Below are 19,845 nucleotides of genomic sequence, written 5' to 3'. Positions count from 1 at the left end.
GGGGTAGTATACGGGTTTCAATATTTTGTTGAACTACGTCTGCATTATGCTGTTCTTGTCATTCTTGCGTTTTTCAATTCCTCGGCTGCGCGGCGTTTTCAGGTAAGTGACTCTTGCGGGAAACCAATTTTCGGAGCACGCGCGTGACTGCAATACAAAATTCCCGCACGTGACTTGTGTAAGGGAACCAATAACGCAATAACACGCATTTTGCGGCGCTTTTGGAGCGGGAACAGCGGGTTATTGCCGCAGGGGATTAGGGTACACTTTGAGAAGAACAAAAAGCTTTTCAATTCAGGTTGTTCGTTCATTTTTCTCTTCCAATATTCGGAAAACGGTACCATCGCAGCCAAAAATATTCATCTGTAAGTAGGGCTCCGGGTTTACAGAGTTTATTTTTTGGTAAAATTCGGAGGGTGTTTATATCTTTCAAATATCCAATTCTCCGAAAGTCGGATTTTATTCCGCTGTATTTTAAATACTCCAAATCATGCGTGGAATGATGTCTGAGCCTGAACACCTCAGAAAGCTAGCGCCAAACTTTTATTGTCCCAACGGTTTCAATGGCAGACTCACGTATATGCACACAAGCACGAATAGGCGAAACAAGTAGTACGTTTCTCCTACTGCAACCTCAAACCTTACTGTAATACACGCTAACATACTTCAGCAGATTTTCGTCGCTTACGGAAGCACGTCGCTTTCGAGTTACAATTGTGGGCATAGAAACGTATGTGCTAAAAATAGGTAGAGCGAAAAGCGTAAGCGCCGATTGAGACGGCACTGGCCACTGCTCAGTGTGGTGGTGATGATGATGATGATGATGATGATAATGAATAAATCTTTATTGAACTTTTAAAAACTAAATGGGTTCTAAAATGTTCGTTATAATGTTAAAAAAGATCCTTTTCTATAATAAATGTTGCCAAGCTTTGCTCGAAAATTGCGCCAGAACATTATCTGCTCAAAAATGTTACAAGAAGCATGCCAAAGGCTTCGTTAAATGAGAAATTGGCATGGTCTGCAGAGATAGTTCTGACCTTTGGTAAAGTTCACATCGGCCAACCGACCGGTGCATAAATGACCGCTTTCGAGAACACGCCGTTGAGATCAAGAGCGGAACGTCACATCATTCGTTTTATACAAAAGATTGTAACTGCGCACCCGCCCTAACATGCAAAAATAGTGAAAAGGCAGGGATGTTACGGCATGCGATGTCACCGAAGCTTTTATTGTAGAGCTAAATCACTGCCGATAACGTTTATTTAGGCAGGTGTACTGGTCTTGAAACAGGACAATTAGCCTCCTTCTGGGACCAGTGGCCATTTGTAGTTATCGCCGAAAAGTGCGAAAGGCCAGTGGTGCCGACAACTTACCGGATATCCTGAAGTCTGAACTAAGGTCGCCATTTAATTGCCGCCGTGTGTTCTAAAATCGGTGTTTATCGGATAAATCAGAATTGTCGAAAATTTCACCGGCGAGTGTTTTTCGGATTATGTCGGAAAAATACGAACACCCGGAGCCCTATCTATAAGGCGAGCAGCTCGTGACACCACGATAAGAATTTTGTCTCTCATGCGCGTCAAGATGCACTCCGACACCCCTGTCTTCAACAAGGAGGGCGGTCAGAGCAGTGTGGGACACTAAGTTATAGACAGCGTCTACAGCCTGCAATATCATTTGCAAGGTGATATGCGCGGCCCTACTGCTATTGATTGTCGCCACTCGTTGGGGGCAGTTATTGCTTCTGCTGCTGTACTTGTTGCCTTCTCTACTGTTTTATCAGCGCTTGAGCTTGGTCCGGTGGCGTTAGCAAAAAATACCAACAAAAAAAAAAGCTTCGTTGCCTGTAAAGCGTGCACCCCCGCAGATAGCGTATTATAAAAGTGAAGGCGGCTTTCGCGCCTGCTTGATTGTCAGCACAGGGGGCATATGCGTATGCGAACTCCTTACTTTACCATTTTAAAGGGATAGTGCTTCTTGGACAACTAAACCGCAAAAAATGAATGAAGTTCACACTAGCGCGCAAGGCTTGAAGGTAGCGAAGATTTACGCAACCTTTACTACAATCACGACGGCTCTGCTCTCTCTACTCATTTCCGTTGTCGATCCCCAGCGCGAGGAGCCTCGAGGCGAGCGGACTTCTAATCGGGCGTGCGGGCGACGTGTGGCCACCCCACCCCTGGGACTGAGCCGGAGCACTTGTACGACGGACTATTATACCATCTCCTGGCGCAGGCGAATGACAAACGCACAGCCCTAAATCGTGGGTGAAGCCATATCTAGCGAGTGACGAGGGCAGTGTGATCGCGATAGCGAAAGTGTTGCCACGATTGCGGGGAACGCTGGAGTTTTTTTTCTTTGGCCAGTCTCGGCCAATCTCCCTAAGTGGGTATGTTTGACTTCACAAACGTGCGCCGGGGACACTGGTCACTCGCTGCGAGGCACGCAAACACGAGCGCTCGGCATTTTCTTGATTTTTTAAATGCGGACACGAAAGCCGAACAATTTGGTACACAGCTCCGCTGTTAAAAGAATTGGCGCAGCTTGCACTAGTGGTGCACGGCTGGAGAAACAGTTGGGATGGAGGTCGCCCTAGCTTCTTCCCCGCGGGGATCAGCTGTCAGGATGTGGACCGACCGGAACGGCCTTGTGAAATCCGGCGAAACTTGACTTCACCCCTCAACGCTTAGCAAGAACATCGCAAAACCTAACAAGACTTAGCAAAGGATAGCGAAACGTAGCAAAACTTAGCGAAACGGAAAGAAGCAAGCTCAACCCCCAGCTGCGTTGTTTCTCTAGCCTTGCAGCACTAGTGCAAGCTGCGCCATTTTTTAACAAGTTTTTTATTTCACTTACGTCATATCCGTCACGGAAATGACGCCACTACTACGGAGCAAGTGGCTGTAAAGGGTGCGCCCCTGCACACAGGGTCTTCTTGCGGGGAAGGAGCCTTTAGTATTGAAGAGTATGTTATACTTGGGGTTGTTCGTTTTTGGGTTTTATATTTTATCACGAACGTGTTTTATGACACCATGATTTCACTGACGTCATACCCGTCACGGAAATTACGCCAGTACACCTTTGCCGAAGTGAGCCGCTAGCCGGACGTCGCTCGCCAAGCACACCCACAAGACAGTCGCCGACCCGCAAATCATGGTCAGCGGCAGATTTCGATGCACATTCCACTTTCGTATTTTACCGATTCCTATGGCAGAGGAACCAATCAGAGTTTTTTTCTTATACCCCTGTCACACGGGCACTTTCAATCGCGATTGAGTCGATCTGGATCGAGCTCAATCCGGATCGGGCACCTGCTACACGGCAGTTTCAATCGCGATCGAGCTCGATCCCGCTCGAACTCAATCCTCGTTTCTCAAGCGCGATCGAGGCTTCCAAGCGCGATCGAACGAAAGCGGCGATACTCTCGTCCCCCCTCAGTAATGGCACAGAATGTGACAACTTGAACTAACGCCACAAATTGTGTCAAATAACTTGACCCAAATAAGCGTGAGGTAATATTTACATAGTTACGTATACCTACGACCGCGCGAAGTTACCAGACGCCGGCCGCAAGTACATGGTTAGCGCCATCTGGCGAACACGAGCGCAACCCGTGCAACTTCTCAATCGCGATTGAAACGTGCCGTGTAGCAGCGGCAGTACGTCGAGCGCGCTCGAAATCTCGATCGCGATTCACTTCAATCGCGATTGAAAGTGCCCGTGTGACAGGGGTATTAGATACAACCATCAACTATTTTTTGGGTGTATTGTCGTACTCCCACTATATGCCGCTCGTCAGTCACTACATAACGGTTATAGCTTCGCCACACAAAACGTCCTCTCAGACATTTTTAAGGATACTAACTACCCGAATCGCACCTATTTATTTATTTATTTATTTATTTATTTTAATTAAATAATTTATTTATTTATTTATTTATTGTTTTGTTTATTTATTTATTTATTTATTTTTTATTTATCAATACTGTAGGCCATGGGTGGCCCAAGCAGGACTGACTAGGGCTGCCCTTTGAAGGCCATTGGGAAAGAATCAGCACACATCCTGCTGACAATGTGTTGAGCCTGCAGGGAATACGGTGTACGGTGAACGAGGCATCGAAAATGACACCTTATATCTAATGGCAAGAAGAGTAGCGACCAGTCCGTCACATTCTTTTATATCCGAATCAAATCGTAGTTAATCCGGCTGGACTTCTCTCGATATTCTTTTGATGTTGTGTTTTGTGAGTTGTTTTTTTCTGGTATCGCTTTTTAGGAAGGAAGGAAGAATGTAGAAGAAAGGCAGGAAAGTTAACCTGGCTAGAGCCTAGTTTGCTATCCTGCACGTGGGAAAGGGGAAATGGGCAAAAAAGAGAGAGGAAAAAAAGAGGAAAAGTTGGACCAGACACGTATGCCCAGCACTGAGGCACTGACAGTGATTGACACTGGAGGCTCTCAGTCTATAGCCTAGTGTTCAAGTTCGTCGCCCGTAGAAAACGTAATAGTTCCTTAGTCGCCTTCTGAGCGGATGACTGAGAAGGCCAGTGGCACAGAATCTTTCCCTCCGAAAATGGCCGCCGAGAGTCCAGGTTCCTCAGCGCTGACGACAGCTTTTTTCTTTCAGCCGAGTAGCGTGGGCACTCGCATAAAACGTGGCGTATCGTCTCCGATGTGCCGCACGTTTCGCACTCCGCCCTTGCTGCCATTCCTATTAAGTACGAGTAAGCATTTGTGAATGCCACCCCCAGCCAGAGACGGCAAAGAAGAGTTGCGTCAGACCGTGGGAGGCCTAGTGGAAGGGGACGTTGCAGGTGCGGGTCAAAGGCATCAATGCGTGCGCATGTGAAATCTTCTGGAGACCATTGGGAGATAGCTGTTTCCCGGGCGAGAATGCGGAGGACCCTAGCTGCGTCCGTCCTAGACAATGGGATGAGTACAGTTGTCGCTGTTTGATGCGCCAGCTGGGCGGCAGCGTCCGCACTTTCGTTGCCGACAATGCCGCAGTGGCTAGGAAGCCACTGTAGGGTGACATCATGACCCGCCTGGGCAGCACGGTCGTATACCATTCTTATTTCTGTCAGGAGCTGTTCGTGAGGTCCCCGGCACAGCGCTGACTGGAGTGACTGAAGTGCAGGCTTCGAATCACAGAAGATAGCCCATCTGCGGCACGAACTTTGCTCGATGGTGTGAAGAGCGCTACGGATGGCCGTAAGTTCTGTAGCCGTGGATGTCGTAAGATTGGCTATCTTGAATTTGCTGCACAGTGACAGTCGTGGTATAACAACAGCTCCGGCAGAACCCGACGATGTTACCGAGCCATCAGTGTATACATGGGTTCGGTCACTGTATGTCTCGTGCATGTACGTCAAAGCGAGCTGTTGCAGGGCCGGAATTGGAAGATCACGTTTTTTTGTCACTCCTGGGATATCTAGGCACACTCGGGGCTGCATCACACACCACAGCGGAACGAGCGGTCTCATCGCCGGCGTGTAGTTAGATGGAACGCTGGTGTTGTGGGCAGCTACTACCCTTGCGAACGACGCCCGGGGACGGGTCGCTGGTATTCCCGCGAGGTGATGATCAGGTAGACGGGCGAGGTGCCTGATATGTGTCCTATTTCGACGTCCACAAAGGTTGCCAAAGAGTGATTTCGAGCCAGGGAAATGGTCGCTGCTGTGGACGTACATCGTGGTAGGCCAAGACAGGTTCGCAGGGCCTGAGCTTGAATACCCTGAAGTGACCGAGTAGTTGTGCGGCACGCTCCAGAAAGGACAGGGGCACTGTATCGCAGATAGCCCAAGAACAGCACGTTGTAGAGCTGTAACATCGACTTCAGTGGTGTTCTCCACGTCTTGCCGTGCACCGTGCTTCCGTTTACACGAAAGCCTATGTATGCATACCCTCTGTATATTAATGGTGAAAGGGTGTCTTATGTGAGAAATCACAAGTTTCTCGGCATAGTTGTCGACAGAGGCCTTTTTTGGAGCGCTCATGTTAACGTTCTAAAGAAGAGGCTCTCTGCAGTGGTGCATGTATCGCATTTTAAAGCAGATTTTAAGTCATGGTGACTAAACTGTTGCAAGAGAATTCTGCCTGACGTGTGCACATGGACGAAAAGTCAACTCTCTGTTGCTAGCATCGGCGAGAAGGTTTATACACTGAATATTGTTGGCCTAAAAGAAACTTCATTGGGAACATTTTAGGCAAACGTGGGTACTATAGCGCCCAATTTGACTTGCAATAGCAAAATTCGAGCGGATTCCGAAAATGATTGTTTGACTTTGCAGCGAGGCTCTTGTGAGCTAAAAAAGGAGGGGCCAGATCTTCCGGCAACTTCACCAGCATCTGCCGTGTGTTCTTGGGCCTTTGACCTACCAAAGGTGCAACGCTTGAACGCGTCCAATGGAGTTCAGTTCGGCGCCGAATTGGTCAGTGGCTTGATAATCGTTACGCGTGGTGGTTTTTTTGCTGCTATGCATAGAGAACTGTAGACCGCCTATCATATGTTTCATTGCTGGAAGCACGGATGGAAGCATACCTAAGCAATATAAACCGGGAAGTGGCCCGTCAGGGACGCAATAAAGCGGGAATTATGAGTTTGACAGCGGGAAACATTACGATAAATAGAAGCAGCTCAAAAATGAACCGCAGTTTCAATAGGTGTTTAGGGATATTTTCAATAAGGTTGTGGATTGGAGTTTGGCGATTATTCGCGGTCCCTGAAACAAGATTTATATTGCCTAATGCATTTGAGAATTCTGTCTTCAGAGAGTTTAAAGGCAGTAGACCCCATAGGGGGGTGCTGGTGATTATCAGAAGAGCTGTCCCACTCTCTCTTTAGTTTTCGGGTGCCTCGCTGCGCGGTCCAACAATCGTCTGGGAAGCAGCTTCGCCAGCAGCTCGCGTGCTGCTAGTCAAATAGGGAGCTGAAGTGCATAACAAAGGCTATCATGGTTCTGTTAAATAAAAGATGTCCACTAGATTTCTCATAGCATCGCATCTATGAGTTAAAAGTAAACACATCGAGGAGGCGTAACGCAACTGCAAAAAGTAAAAAAGGCTGTCACGCTAAATCCACAGCCTCGACGTTGGCGTCCTACTCACGTTTCGCACAGCACAACCTCGTTTACGAACGCAACAAAAAGACGTACCCCTTTCGGCCAAAAACGGCGCTGTAAATCGACGCATGAAATTTTGACCTCGCCGTCACGAGGCACGAAATAAAAGGCATGGCCTTCTGTTCACCTCCCGCAAGAAAGATATCGATGGCTGATGCGAGCCTTCCTTCACCTAGGGTGTTACGATCTTGTCGAAAAAAAGGCCAAAACTGAAAACACAAAATATTTGAGGGAAAGGCCCATGAAAAACAGAAATAAGTCAAACATTTGAGATTCATGAGACGTGGAGGTTACTTTCATGACGAGGTGTGAAGTGAAATTTGGGGGAACTTGGGTTGAAATTGAGGGAAAATTTGTGGCGCGCAAAGGCTCATTGCAAGAAAGAGAGAGACTGCGGGCGAGAAGGAAAAAAGCGTGGTGAGCTACGAATGGGAAAAGAGCCGGCTAGACATGTCACCTTGAAAGGGGCGGACACAATGGGTAGACGGTCAATCTTCCAGGAGGGAAGGGCAGGACCGCAAGAATCTACCAGCGACGCCCGGAGATGTATGGCCCCTTTTACAGTAAAGCCGAACAGTCAGGCGACAAAGAAGAAGGAAGCAAGAAAAATAAAATTATTTCTAGAGATGAGCTCTATTACCTTACATTGCAAAACATTAAGTCTGCATAGTTAGTACGTGAATTTTTGTTAAAGGCGTCAGACACAGTTATCCGGAGCTTTTATCCTCAGAAGCGAAACAAATCATTAGGAACCACGACAGTTTTTTTGCGGTCTTTTCAGCCCTTTCCAGCGCCGTGTTTTTTTAAACCCGATTTCAATTCATAAAGACCCGATTAGTGCTAAACAACGCCTGAACTATGATTGTACATAACCAAGTTGTACATAAAGAAATATTTCATAGTTAGTACTACATATTTTCTTACTACGACCATCAGCGGGAATATTCGCGCAAACAATATGCACATTTCAGGTGAAACAAAAATGCATATACATTATCACTGTTCTGCTAAAAAAAAATTGGTCGTGCAGCTGCTTGCTTCGCTGCAAAAGTCGTAGAGAGACGTCTTCCTACACGACTGCCATTTTACGCCCTCTCTTGTCTACCCCTCCCACTCCTCACGATCTACCGCTACCTCGCTCCTGCCATAACGAATGCAATCAAGGTTTGCTCAATTTCCCGCGTTCGGCCTTCCCTCGCCCTGAACGTTGGTTGCTTTTGTTCTTGAAACAGCTCGTGACGTCATGTTTGTTTTATTGTTGGCATTGCCCTTGCTTCTCTTCTACGCTGTCGTGAGAACTAGCCCTGAACGTTGGTTGCTTTTGTTCTTGAAACAGCTCGTGACGTCATGTTTGTTTTATTGTTGGCATTGCCCTTGCTTCTCTTCTACGCTGTCGTGAGAACTAAGCCGAAAAGCGATGAGCGAACAGAAACGCCACACGCACTTTCGTCTGGACCAGTTTTGACATGGAGCCCACGTAGTCATTTCAAACTGTGCTACTTGCACTATACTGTGCAGTTCATAATACTGACAATAATGACAATGTAAACGTCATTGGAAGCTTCGCTTTACATCGATTCCCACATACGCGTGGAATCAGCCATTGTTTTTATTTTTCAAGTGAGAGTTTTCATAGTAAAACCGATGGCGTCGTGACAGAAAACTAATCGCTTACTTAAAAATCGCGAGGAAGGAACGGTTCTAGATAAACCAATACACGCATCGGTCATAAATAAGGGGTGCAATAGTATACCTTACCTTTATCGTATAAATGAAGTGTCGGTATACACTTGGATCGTTCGTAGATGCGTCTACTTAGTACTGGAAAAATCGTCGCATGGGTTCGCTCTTCGTTTGGGATTTGCGCCTACTAGTATGTATGTAACAAAAGCCTGACGAGGGCTAGTTGGTTGAACATACTGAATAATTTGAGGCGCTACACAATGAGGACCAAAGGTATGATTTCATTGTTGTGTTCAGCGCACCCTGCAAATTGGCGAAAGTTTGCCCCATGATGACGCAAAGGAAGCGGCAAGCGTGCTCCAAGAAGCACGGCGAATTATATACCGAATGCACCGTAGGACATATACGATATTTCCATGACTTGTAACAAGTGTTATATTGGCCAAACAGGCAGATGTTTCAACGACAGAGCGCGCGAGCACTGTTGGGCAGTTAAAAACAACGCTGGTGGCCAAATGTCTGAGCACTGCAAAAGGTGCACTCTGGAAGGTACAAACTGTACTCCGATGATGATGATGATGATTGCTATTGGTTTCCCATTTGAAGCGGGATGATGACATGTCATCTTACCAAAAAGGACTACTATAATCATGTTTTACACTCTTGGTTTAATACTAGCGCGGCTTAGGGCAGGCACTAACGCTTATTAGGCCCGAAATACTTTCTTTTCCCTGTTACAGGTGGTAACTGTCCTAGGCAATATTCCCCTCTCTGCTTTTCGTCCGCCAGCATTCTAATCTTCTTTTCGTCCCCTTGACAGACTTGAAGTTAACTTCCCCTGTGATACCCTTAAATCCTAGGGCTTCTGAAAGCCCAATATTCCCTTAATTCCGCTCTTCAAACAGGCAACGTTTTTAAAATGGGTCAGAGATAAGCAAGAAAGAGAGATTGTGGAGGCGTACTTCATTCATAAGGCGGGAAACAAGTGCATCAGTACACCGCCGATCGCACTGATGAGAACTCTAGTTCTTAGAGAGCGAGAGAGAGAGTAAACTTTATTTTGCAAAAAAAAAAAAAAAAAAAAGGAGGAGCACTAGGTCGGATTCCTCATTTCAGGATCCCGTTGAAGCTTGCTTAGATGGACACGTGTAGGTTTGCACACGTTGTTGGTGTGACGTTTTCATGACGTCAGAACAATGTATTTAACCTAGGGTTTTTCTCTCATAAAGTTTAGTTGGAAGTGGCGCCTTGTCTGTGTCTACGTGTTTCTTCTGGTCCCCGTTGTGTAGCCCCTCAAATTGTTCAGTCTATGTAGGTTTGACGATTGATTAGACGCACTTTTAACACAGGTTGGGTGCACTTTTAGCGAAGGTTTTGACGCAATTTTCACGCATGCAGTTTTGATGTTAGTTCGCGCCTTTCTCAACTTTCTTTGGGGAGGGATGGTAATTTTTTTTTCTATTTTCTTGTATGTAGGTCACAAACCTATTCTTCTGATAAAAGACAACAAAGCCGCTGATCTGCAGCAGCCATCGTGTGCGCTAACGTCACTTAGCCCGCATCACTGAGCCAGATTCCGCTAAGTGATCGAAAAGGCGAGGCGACGTCATTCCATGTATCGGAGCCAATCCCCACAAATCGTGACACATAAGCCAGTCTATAAGTGACAGCCGAGTGCCTACAAATGTAAAAATATGAACATACACGAAAAAGGCGAGAACCCCGGGCGACACATTGTAAGAGGTGACAGCCTCGCTTTGCGCTGCTCGTTAACCTTTGCTTTCGCAGGGCCCGGCGAGAGCGCTTAAATACCCGAAACACCGGTTCCCCCGCGTATCTAATTCCACAAGTTCTGGTTAGACTTTTGTCGCGATGTCTCTGAGCTCTTTATTTTCGACAGCTCTTTGTGTACAGAGGAATTCAGAAAGCATCCGGGTTTCATTCCCACTTTCTTTCACCCATGGAGAAACGACGGCTCCTGTCGTGATTCTGTGAGACGTCAGCAATTCCACCATATTGCTGAGTTTTTTATCGTATTTTCACTTTAAGTCCACCAAAGAGATAAATAGAATATTTTACCGTCTTTAGAATAATAAAGAAGTTAGAGAAAAGAGCTACCCCCGGGCAAGAACATAGATTGCGAGGACACCAGTGGATGACACATTACCGTGCTTGATGAGAATACGCATCATGCATGATCCATCTCATGGAGAGCGGCAGCGACAGAACATTCTAAAGTTCAAAGTTAAAACTGCAGCGTTCTAAGAGCCCAAGCTACCCCTGTAGTCTACGAGGCGCGCCGCAATGAAAGGCCGCGTATTAATTTCGACCCACCGAAGGATGCGTAATCACACCACAGGACGTTCTCTTTTCGCACCCACATAAGAAACATCGAACCCGCGACGACGCGTCATTGAACTCTACCTATCCACCCGTGTCTTTCACGAAGGACAGGACGAAAGAGAGTGAGAGATACTTAAATGAGCGTTTTGTGGTCTAAGGGGCTGCAGTGACCCCCAGCTTGTGCCGGGTGGCGACTTCGGTAGCTACATCGACCAGGGCAGTTCGCACCTCTAGGCCTGAGCTCCCCAGCACGTCCTCCTGCTGCTCTTTACACGGAATTTGAGGAAACGTGTCTTTAGGCCATCCGCAAAGGTTTCGAGGAAGGGTGGTGATGGCACCGCATGCACGACATTTCGGGGAGGGGTATAGGGAGTGGTGAATAAGGTAGAGTTTTGCGGGATTGGGAAAGTGTTCGTCTCGAGAAGATGCCACGCGTGTTATTGGTGATGGTCGAGCTTGGCATGGGCGGGAGGGCATCCACGGCGGGCGAGGCGGTAATGGGTAGTAATTTCATTGTACGTGACTAGCCGGTCCCTGTCAGATCTGGCCCCGTGGTAGAAGGCCGTTTCTTATCAGGTGGAGGATCCCACTCTAGGAGTGGGTCAAGATGTCGATGCGTCGGGACGCGCGTGCCAAAATATTTTCCCTAAAAGCCCAGCATGCGCCACATTATATGATATAATCTGGGGTACGCTTTCGCGTCCGCGTCACCATACCGGCTTGACGAGGAAAGGGGAAAAAATGAAGGCGGGATATTCGAATCACCTGAACGCTTTATATACGGCGAAAGAGGGTACAATACGTAAAACGCAGAAACACCATAAAGGGTAATGTACAGACACGCGTAAGCAAACTTTACCGCGCATGTAAACGTTCTTCCACGTTTGAAACAATCGAATAATGTTAAAGAATGGTCCGAAATTATTCTGCATTGTTGTTTTTCTGCTGTCCGAACAAATACAATGAGATATGAAATGATATCAAAATTCATAAATGAAAGGTTGCTCTATTTTATAGAATATTGTCACGTTGCGAAGGACGACCAGCTGTCTTGGAAGAAAGGCAAGTTTATTGGAGCGAACTTGTGCTCCCCTGACAATCCAAAGAATACAGAGGCGGCGAAGCAGCAGTCAGCAAAGCGATGTGCGCAGGCGAGTGTCGTCGAATAGAATGCCGGGACGTCTGCTCGGCGAGCATTTATCTGTCGGCGTGATCGTTTCTCGAACCGTCAAATTACATAGAGAACACTGGAGATCATAGCATATTATTCTAGTCTAGTAAAGACAGGGCAAAACACTCTGCCTATTAAATGAGAAAACCCGTGCAGCATAAAAAGAAAGAATATAACGCGCGATTCGCTTCGTACACAGATAACACAGTCAGGCGCGGCTGGGCGGTAAAACACAACACCTACATAAACAAACCAATGCAAGGTTCGCGGGAATATCTACCAGGTGATTTACAACAGTGTTACTTTCGGTGAACTCATTGCGTCCTAACAAACATACTTTTTACCAGGTATTCGAAAAAGCAATGATCAGTGCAGCTTTTCCGAGCTCCGAAAACGCACAAGAGAGAATAGGGCAGGAATTTAAACGCCAGGCAATCGAAAGTTGGTGTGACAAAACATGAAAATCTTTCGCTGCAGAGCAGAGAGCTTACACTCATTACACTCGACTTTCGTCTCTGCTTTTCGTAGTGCCATTTGTTGTCCTTTAACGCAATAGAACTTGCGCAAACTCAGTCGGCTGAAAGTTTCAATGTGCCGCCTTCCACGGCAGCTCAAAAAAAAAAACTATAAGAAAAAAAAATTAGGCAATTTAGACTTCAACGCCAGATTCTGAACCGTACATGGAGCGCCCCCAATGCTCGCGGATACCCTTCCCCGTCAAAAAAGACAAGAAAAAATTCTGTAGTTCGCCGTATTTTCACGCGTCGTACTGTCGTCTTGAGGTGTTCTTGTTGTGTCGTGGTTCTGATGTTCTAGCTTGTGTCGAACTCCTGTACCTATTTTGATGTTCCGTCGTGCCAAATCCCTGTCATGTCGTGATCCTGGTGTTAAATTAGTAGCTGCACATAGTTTGAATGTTAATGCCCCTTGTGAAGAGTAGCGTAAATGGCAGTTCTGTTGTGGACGAAAAGAATGTTTGTCTTCGAGAACATGGACTTTGTGTTTGCGACAGAAATGTGTGTAGTAACAACAGATTGCTTTGTCGTAGCAAGAGGACTCCTGTTGGCACAACAAACCTTTTGTCGTACGACAGGAATTTTTGTTAGGTTTTTGCGGTATTCCTGTTGTGATTTTAGACTGGTTTGGATCCTATCATATACACCCATGCTCGCAGCGACCGCAAATAGGCCACCTATTTAACTTCGAATACATCTATTTGTTCTTTTTTCCACGCACCCACACGCTAAAACCGATTGAACATAAGCAATGGCGTTTTTTTTGTGTGTGTGTGATCCGAATATAGCTTGCAGAACCACGCTTCAAGAATTTGTTATTTTGGGTGCAGCCACATCTTACGAGGCCACATCAAAACCGCGACAGTCTGCTTTGCTTTAACCTGGAGAAAGTTGCAACTGAAGCAGACGCTCGCACAATTTCTCGTCTAGTGGAGAAGCGGTCCGCCTGATAAATAGCTGTTAAGCATAGAATATCGCCCGCTGATAGGCGTTAGATGCGAAACAGGGGTTTGTAGTACTACATGTTAATTGAAGGAGGTTACAACGACATGCTGCTTAAGAACTCAGTTTTTTATCTGTCTGACTAATTCAAAATGTTGTTAAAGTTCCAACGGTCTTGAATTCTCTTCTGGCACCCTGCGACGTTTAAACATGAAGTCACAACTTAAATTAAATAGTCGCTGCGACTGATTTTTGATCTGCTGAACTTTCGTTGCACAATATTTTCCAAGGATCCTTCTTCTATTTTTATACTCCTTCATTGCGATAGGCCTTCCGCTGTGCTCTGGTGTTCTGAAAATCGTCCAACAGCTTGTAGGGCAACAGAGCAAGCGTAAAACGCATCATGTATGGCAAATTACGCTTACGCACGGAAGCGAGGTGTTTACTCGCGGAACAAGGACAGTAAAAAAAAAAAAAGCAGATGGGGCTAGGCGATAACTTCCCGGCCCAGAGCTCCCCAGCTGATACGCGCGCGCCTAAGCAGACACGGGCGGTGGTGCGGAAAAAGCGTCGCCGAGGGGCAAGGATGCTGCTTGAGTCTTCGACTGGATAGCAATCTTCGAGCGCAGGCTTCCTCCTCCCAGCCCTCGCTCTTCGAGCCGTAATTCACGCGGAAGAGCACCTCGGGTCCTCGAGGAATCGACCGACGGTGTATACACATCTCCTGGAGTGCCTCGCTCCATCGCGCAGAGTGCACCAGCCCTTGGGGTGGACCCCAAGGGCTGGTGCTTTTCGAGCTGCCTGCGTATGTTGCAGTCTTGAAAGTCGGTTGGCATAAGGTTACGTTCCGTGTTGCCTGATTCTATTAATAATTACCCCGCTAAGCTTGCTTGAAGGTGGACGGAGGGCAGTATAGCGGTGTGTATTTATTTATTTATTTATTTATTTATTTATTTGAACTGTGAGGAACCAAGTTCCATTTTAAGAATAGACTTGCACCAACGCAGACTTCGCGTTCGGCTTTCGCTTTGCGGCGTACAGCAAAAGCAGGGGCAGAGATCAGCCGGTGTCTTGAAGGAAATACTTGGGACTTGGGGAGGATTGGGACTTCTGATGTCAAAATAAGGGGGAAGCATGCTTGTATTACAGGAGCTGTGATAGCAGAGCAAGAAATAAATACAATTATACTTCGGCGGGAGGAACTCTTTGGTGTTTTGTTTCATTGGGCGACCCCATGCTTTTATCCTCTGCCCGGTTAGGCTTACCAGTCTCTCTTAGAGCCTTCCATTCTGCCCCTCTCCCCTTTATTTCCCTCTTCCTGTTCTTTGGAGTATTTTTTTCCCACGCGCCTTGTACAGTTGTAAGCTATACAAGAACCGTTAAGTTGCACCGATTCGCGAGGATTTGTACCCGATAGCGTCGTTTTAGTACCGAGCGAACCGATTCCAGCTTCTCGTTAAACTTAACGTTAGTCGGCATTTCAAATACAGTGAAACCTCGTTAGACCGTACCTGATCGGGGCGCGATGAAAGTAAGTATTAACCGGCACTACGCTTTATCCGAATGCATTAGGGTAAAGGGAAACCGAAACGGGAATTCAGCTTAAGTACGTATAGAAAGTTGCTACGGCTTATGCGGGTATGGTTTAACAAGGTTCCACTGTACAGTAATCCAAGGACGAACACAAATAAAATGGCGCAGCTTGCACTAGTGGAGAAAGGCTGGACAAACAGCTGAGCTGGCAGCCCCTTTTCCTTCTTCGGAAACCAGGCTGTCGCAGCGCACACGGATTTCCGAACTTGCCGCTAAAAGTTCTCCATAACCTGCAGGCCCTGATCGTTTTGTCCGCAGCCTTTCACATCACTCTCAAAGTGGACAGCGTTAGCACGCGCTGAACCCGTGGAGACCGGCTTCGCGAACTCGGCGTCGGTGCCCCTCACTTGAGGCACGAACGCACGTGAAGTGGCAAGAAGCAGCACGCCAGAGATCACGCCACGAACGCTGGGGAGAGTCTTCTCGAAGGTCGAGCTTGCCAACGCCGGGCGCTTCTCACGAGGCACATGCTCACGTGCGCTCGGCATTTTTTCTTGGTATTTAATTGCCAGTGCCCCACGTGGCGCAAGCCCCCGCGCAAGCCACGACGACGCCGCTGCCCGCAGACCTTTATACTGTGTGTTTCGCAGCGGCGTCCCGGCTTAACGGTCACCGGTGAGGCTCGGCGGAGCCTTACCTAGGCTATAGCCTAGGTAAGGCTCCGGGCGTCGCTTCGCGTTCGCGTAAGGCAGCTGGGCGTCGCTTCGCTTCGTGTAAGGCAGCTGGGCGTCGCTCCGCGTTCGCTTCACTATAGTGAAGCGAACGCGAAGCGACGCCCAGCTGCCCCAGGGGTTTCTATAAAAAAAAAAAAACGCGACGTGTCGTCATCTTTCCGCGACATTTTTGGTGCGACAGACGGACAACGCTCACTTAAACAGCTCTGCTGTTAAAAGGTGCAAAACAGTCACTTGACGGGGCGATTGCTTCTTACAGTTGACATGGACGGCAGCGAAAAGGATTTAGAAGCACATATCAGCGCACGGAAAGCATTTCCAGAAAACTGGTATCTTTTCCCAACAAAAAGTGGTTCCTACTTCTACACAAACAGAAATAGAAATCACTACAAAACAGTCTGTCTGATGCGCGCATTTTGAAAATACTACTACATCTGTCCTATACATATAGTCGAAAGCGTTATGGCAGTAAACACGGGAGTGCGTGCCACTCAGTACGCACAGAGCGCTCTGGTGAAACGCTGACGCACTCTCATAATTTGTACGTTTAGCGGACACACACCGTGAAAAAAAAAGTGCTGGATTGAAGGATTATCTGCGGTCGTAGTTCTGTCATGGCATATGGAAATATCAGCGCGTGAAGATACCCCACTTTGAATAACTCCATCGGGGAGAGAAAAAGACACGTTCGAAAAAATTTTTTTTGTTGCTTGGTAAAAAGCGCTTGATCTTCAAAGGCCTTCCGTACAATCGCTTCCAGATATTGCGACGTAACTACCGCAGCAGAAAACCGCGTGATTAAGCGCTATTAGGAAGTGTGTCCGCTAAACGTGCAAACTGTGCGAGTGCGCCATCCCGTCGCTACAGCACTCTGCACGTAGAGTGCAAAGCGCTCCCGTGTTTACTGTCATAAAGCTTTCGATTATACATGCGTATATACACTTATTCATAAATTTATAAAAGGTTAATGACGTAATATGACGGCATAAAAAGTGAAAGTTGTGGGTATAGCGGATGATGTGTACAACATTCCAAGAGCATGTTTGCGTACCTTCAGCCACTGTGTAATACCTGTGGCTCGTACTTTATTTTACAGTGACAGGTCTGGCAGGCTTTGCAAGGCTGATACGGAAAGCAACATGTTTTCGCCAGTTCGAAGGTTCTGAGGTTTGAACCGAGGCGTCTATGTGCCTTAAACAGAAACAACGACCATTCCGACAGGAGACTCCGTTCGTAACAAGGAAAAACTGCGGGTTTCGATTCGAGGTTCGTGACTTGCTTCAAGGCCCTGGTGGACGAATCAAAATTTTTCACTGTTCGTAGATTTCGTCGGAACAGTTAAACAGCCGTTGCTGCCTTAGACATATCTTACACACACACGGCATATGACGCATATCCCCAAGGTGGATTTGACAAGAAATAGCAAAGCGAGTGCTTCTGGTGTAAGATGTGAAAGCTGTAGTCGGCCTCAAGCCAACAGCCATATACGTACGCTTGACATTTGTCTTTATTTTAGTTTTGAAGCTGCCATTTGAGGACGTACCGTACAAAATATTGTCCTTACAGAATGATCATAAATGGCAGAACCATCCGTCAGAATCTTTTGATGTAGGTGGCATCCCCTTCGGCAGGCTGTTCATGAATCTATTCATGCAAAAAAATTATGAGCCCCATGAAGTGCAAAAACCCGGTGCTGTGAGAGCGGGTGGCCCCAAAATACCGCGTCCCTCTCGCTAAACAACGAAAACGGGGCACGAGTGAAAAGGGAACCCAGAGACGCGCCGTGACAGGCAAGCAACTAAACCACTACTCGACGCTTGTGCCACATGAAACAAAGCTTTTGAGGTACACATCTTCCTGCTTACGTTATTCGAATTAGAAAGTATTATGGCTATTCGTAACGAGACCTTACTGCTACATCTTGTGTGTGTCGCGCTCGCTCCATTAAGCTAACGCAATATTGATTCGTAACTTTTGGTTACCGAGTTCCAAATGTCCTTCAAAATGGTAACCAATGAAGACGAAGAAACCAAAGCGCAGTAGTTCCATTATACCAGTAGTGAATTACGGGGTAGAAACTTGGGGTCTCACTAAACGACGTGAAAGGAAACTTGGATGAACCCAACGGGTTATGGAGAGGAGAATGCTAGGGGTCACCCTGAGGGATAAAAAACCAGGCGCGTGGATTGGGGACAGACTAATGTGGAAGACATTCTAGTTCGAAATAAACGGAGGAAATGGGCATGGGCGGGTCACGTCATGCGCACGGGGAAAACCAGGTAGAGCATCCGCTTAACATAGTGGCTCTCAATAGGCCGTAGACGCAATAGGGGTCGGCCGAGGACTCGATGAAAAGATGAGCTTCGATAATTCGGAGGGAAAGCTTGAACTCATCTAGCACTCGATAGATAGGCTTGGCTGGAATTCTTGGGCAGAGGCTTTCTTCTTGCAGTGGACACAACTAGGCTGATGATGATGACCACTATGATGACGTCGACGACGATGATGATGATGATGAAACTTCATTCCGCATATCTCTCTTCCCCTTCGAAAGATAGAGACAGGATTTTTTTTTACTGAAAACCAACGGAACGTTGTAGGCGCTGTTTAGAGTGTAGCATCTCTTCGTTCTCTCAATTGAATTCTAGCTTCACCGTGCAAAGCTCTACGAATTCTACGCTTCTCTTCACCCTGCGCTCTTTGTGAGAGTGAAACGGCGGGAGAGCTTATTGAAGCGTGCATCAGATTCACCCGTAGCTCTAAAAAGACGCCTGTTTTGAGTGCTGTCTATGACAAACCTGGAGTAGAGGTGAAGAAGTGAGGGGGCGGAAGGGATCCCCCTTTCGGAAGAGTAAAAGCCCAACATTTTACGACGTGCAACGCCTGAAAAGTTTAATAAACATGGATATTTCGTCGCCTCCACGCTTTCCGATGCTCCGCCGCAGGCAATTTTCGGCGGCCGTGCCACCACTCCGAGTATGCCCGAACGAACGCCCAGAGGAGGTTTTCATTTCCAACAGGCGGGGCTTGCATATCTGTATAGTGCCCAAACCTACGACAGACACTGCGCGTGGGAGGGACGAAATGAAATTTTTGCGGCATGCTTCGAGGCATTTCACAGGCCGACTGGCAGCCAAAATCAAATATCAAGCTGTCACTACACCATCACGGCGAAAACGATGGCAACGCGTGGTTTACACCCCGCTTGCTATAGCTGAAGACGGTACTTCCAATTCGCGCGTTTTCGCTAGGCTGCAGGTAAAACCTGTAATTATTGGACATATCGCTATTCCGTCGTTGATGGCAGCTACTGTACCTGTATATTTATGCATACGAACAAAAACAGAAGTGACCCTAAGTTGTGAATTAAAACTATCATCTCTGGGGGAGTACTATAGATTTGCGGCTAAGCATGTTCGAGCGGGAACCAACGTCCAGTGTCCGGATTGAAAAAAAAAAAAAACAACAAAAGGAGCGCCTACATCCACAAACGCTTTTTTATTCAGGTCACTGGCCTGATGTCAAGAGGAGTGACGTCACCAGTGACGTCCACTTCGGGCGAAGTTGCGCCCCTTCGTGGAACATCAGTTCGGTGACGTCGTTTCTGGAAGTGCTATCACGTCTGTCATTAAAGATCTCCGCCAACACCACAGTCGTTAACAGAAACACTCAGCAGGGTCTTCTGTATTTATATGACCTCTTGGGCCGCTCCACGGCGTCAAGTGTTAGTTTAGTCTCGTTTACTAACTAACAGACACGCAATGAAAGTTTCACAATGTTTTGCATCACCACGCATTGCTCGT

The sequence above is a fragment of the Haemaphysalis longicornis genome, unplaced genomic scaffold (genome assembly GCF_048455015.1).
Source record: "Haemaphysalis longicornis isolate Haplotype H1 unplaced genomic scaffold, Haemaphysalis longicornis Haplotype H1 scaffold_7, whole genome shotgun sequence".
Taxonomy (NCBI): Eukaryota; Metazoa; Arthropoda; class Arachnida; order Ixodida; family Ixodidae; genus Haemaphysalis; species Haemaphysalis longicornis.
The sequence above is the reverse complement of the archived record's forward strand: the minus strand, read 5'-3'. Positions refer to the sequence as shown.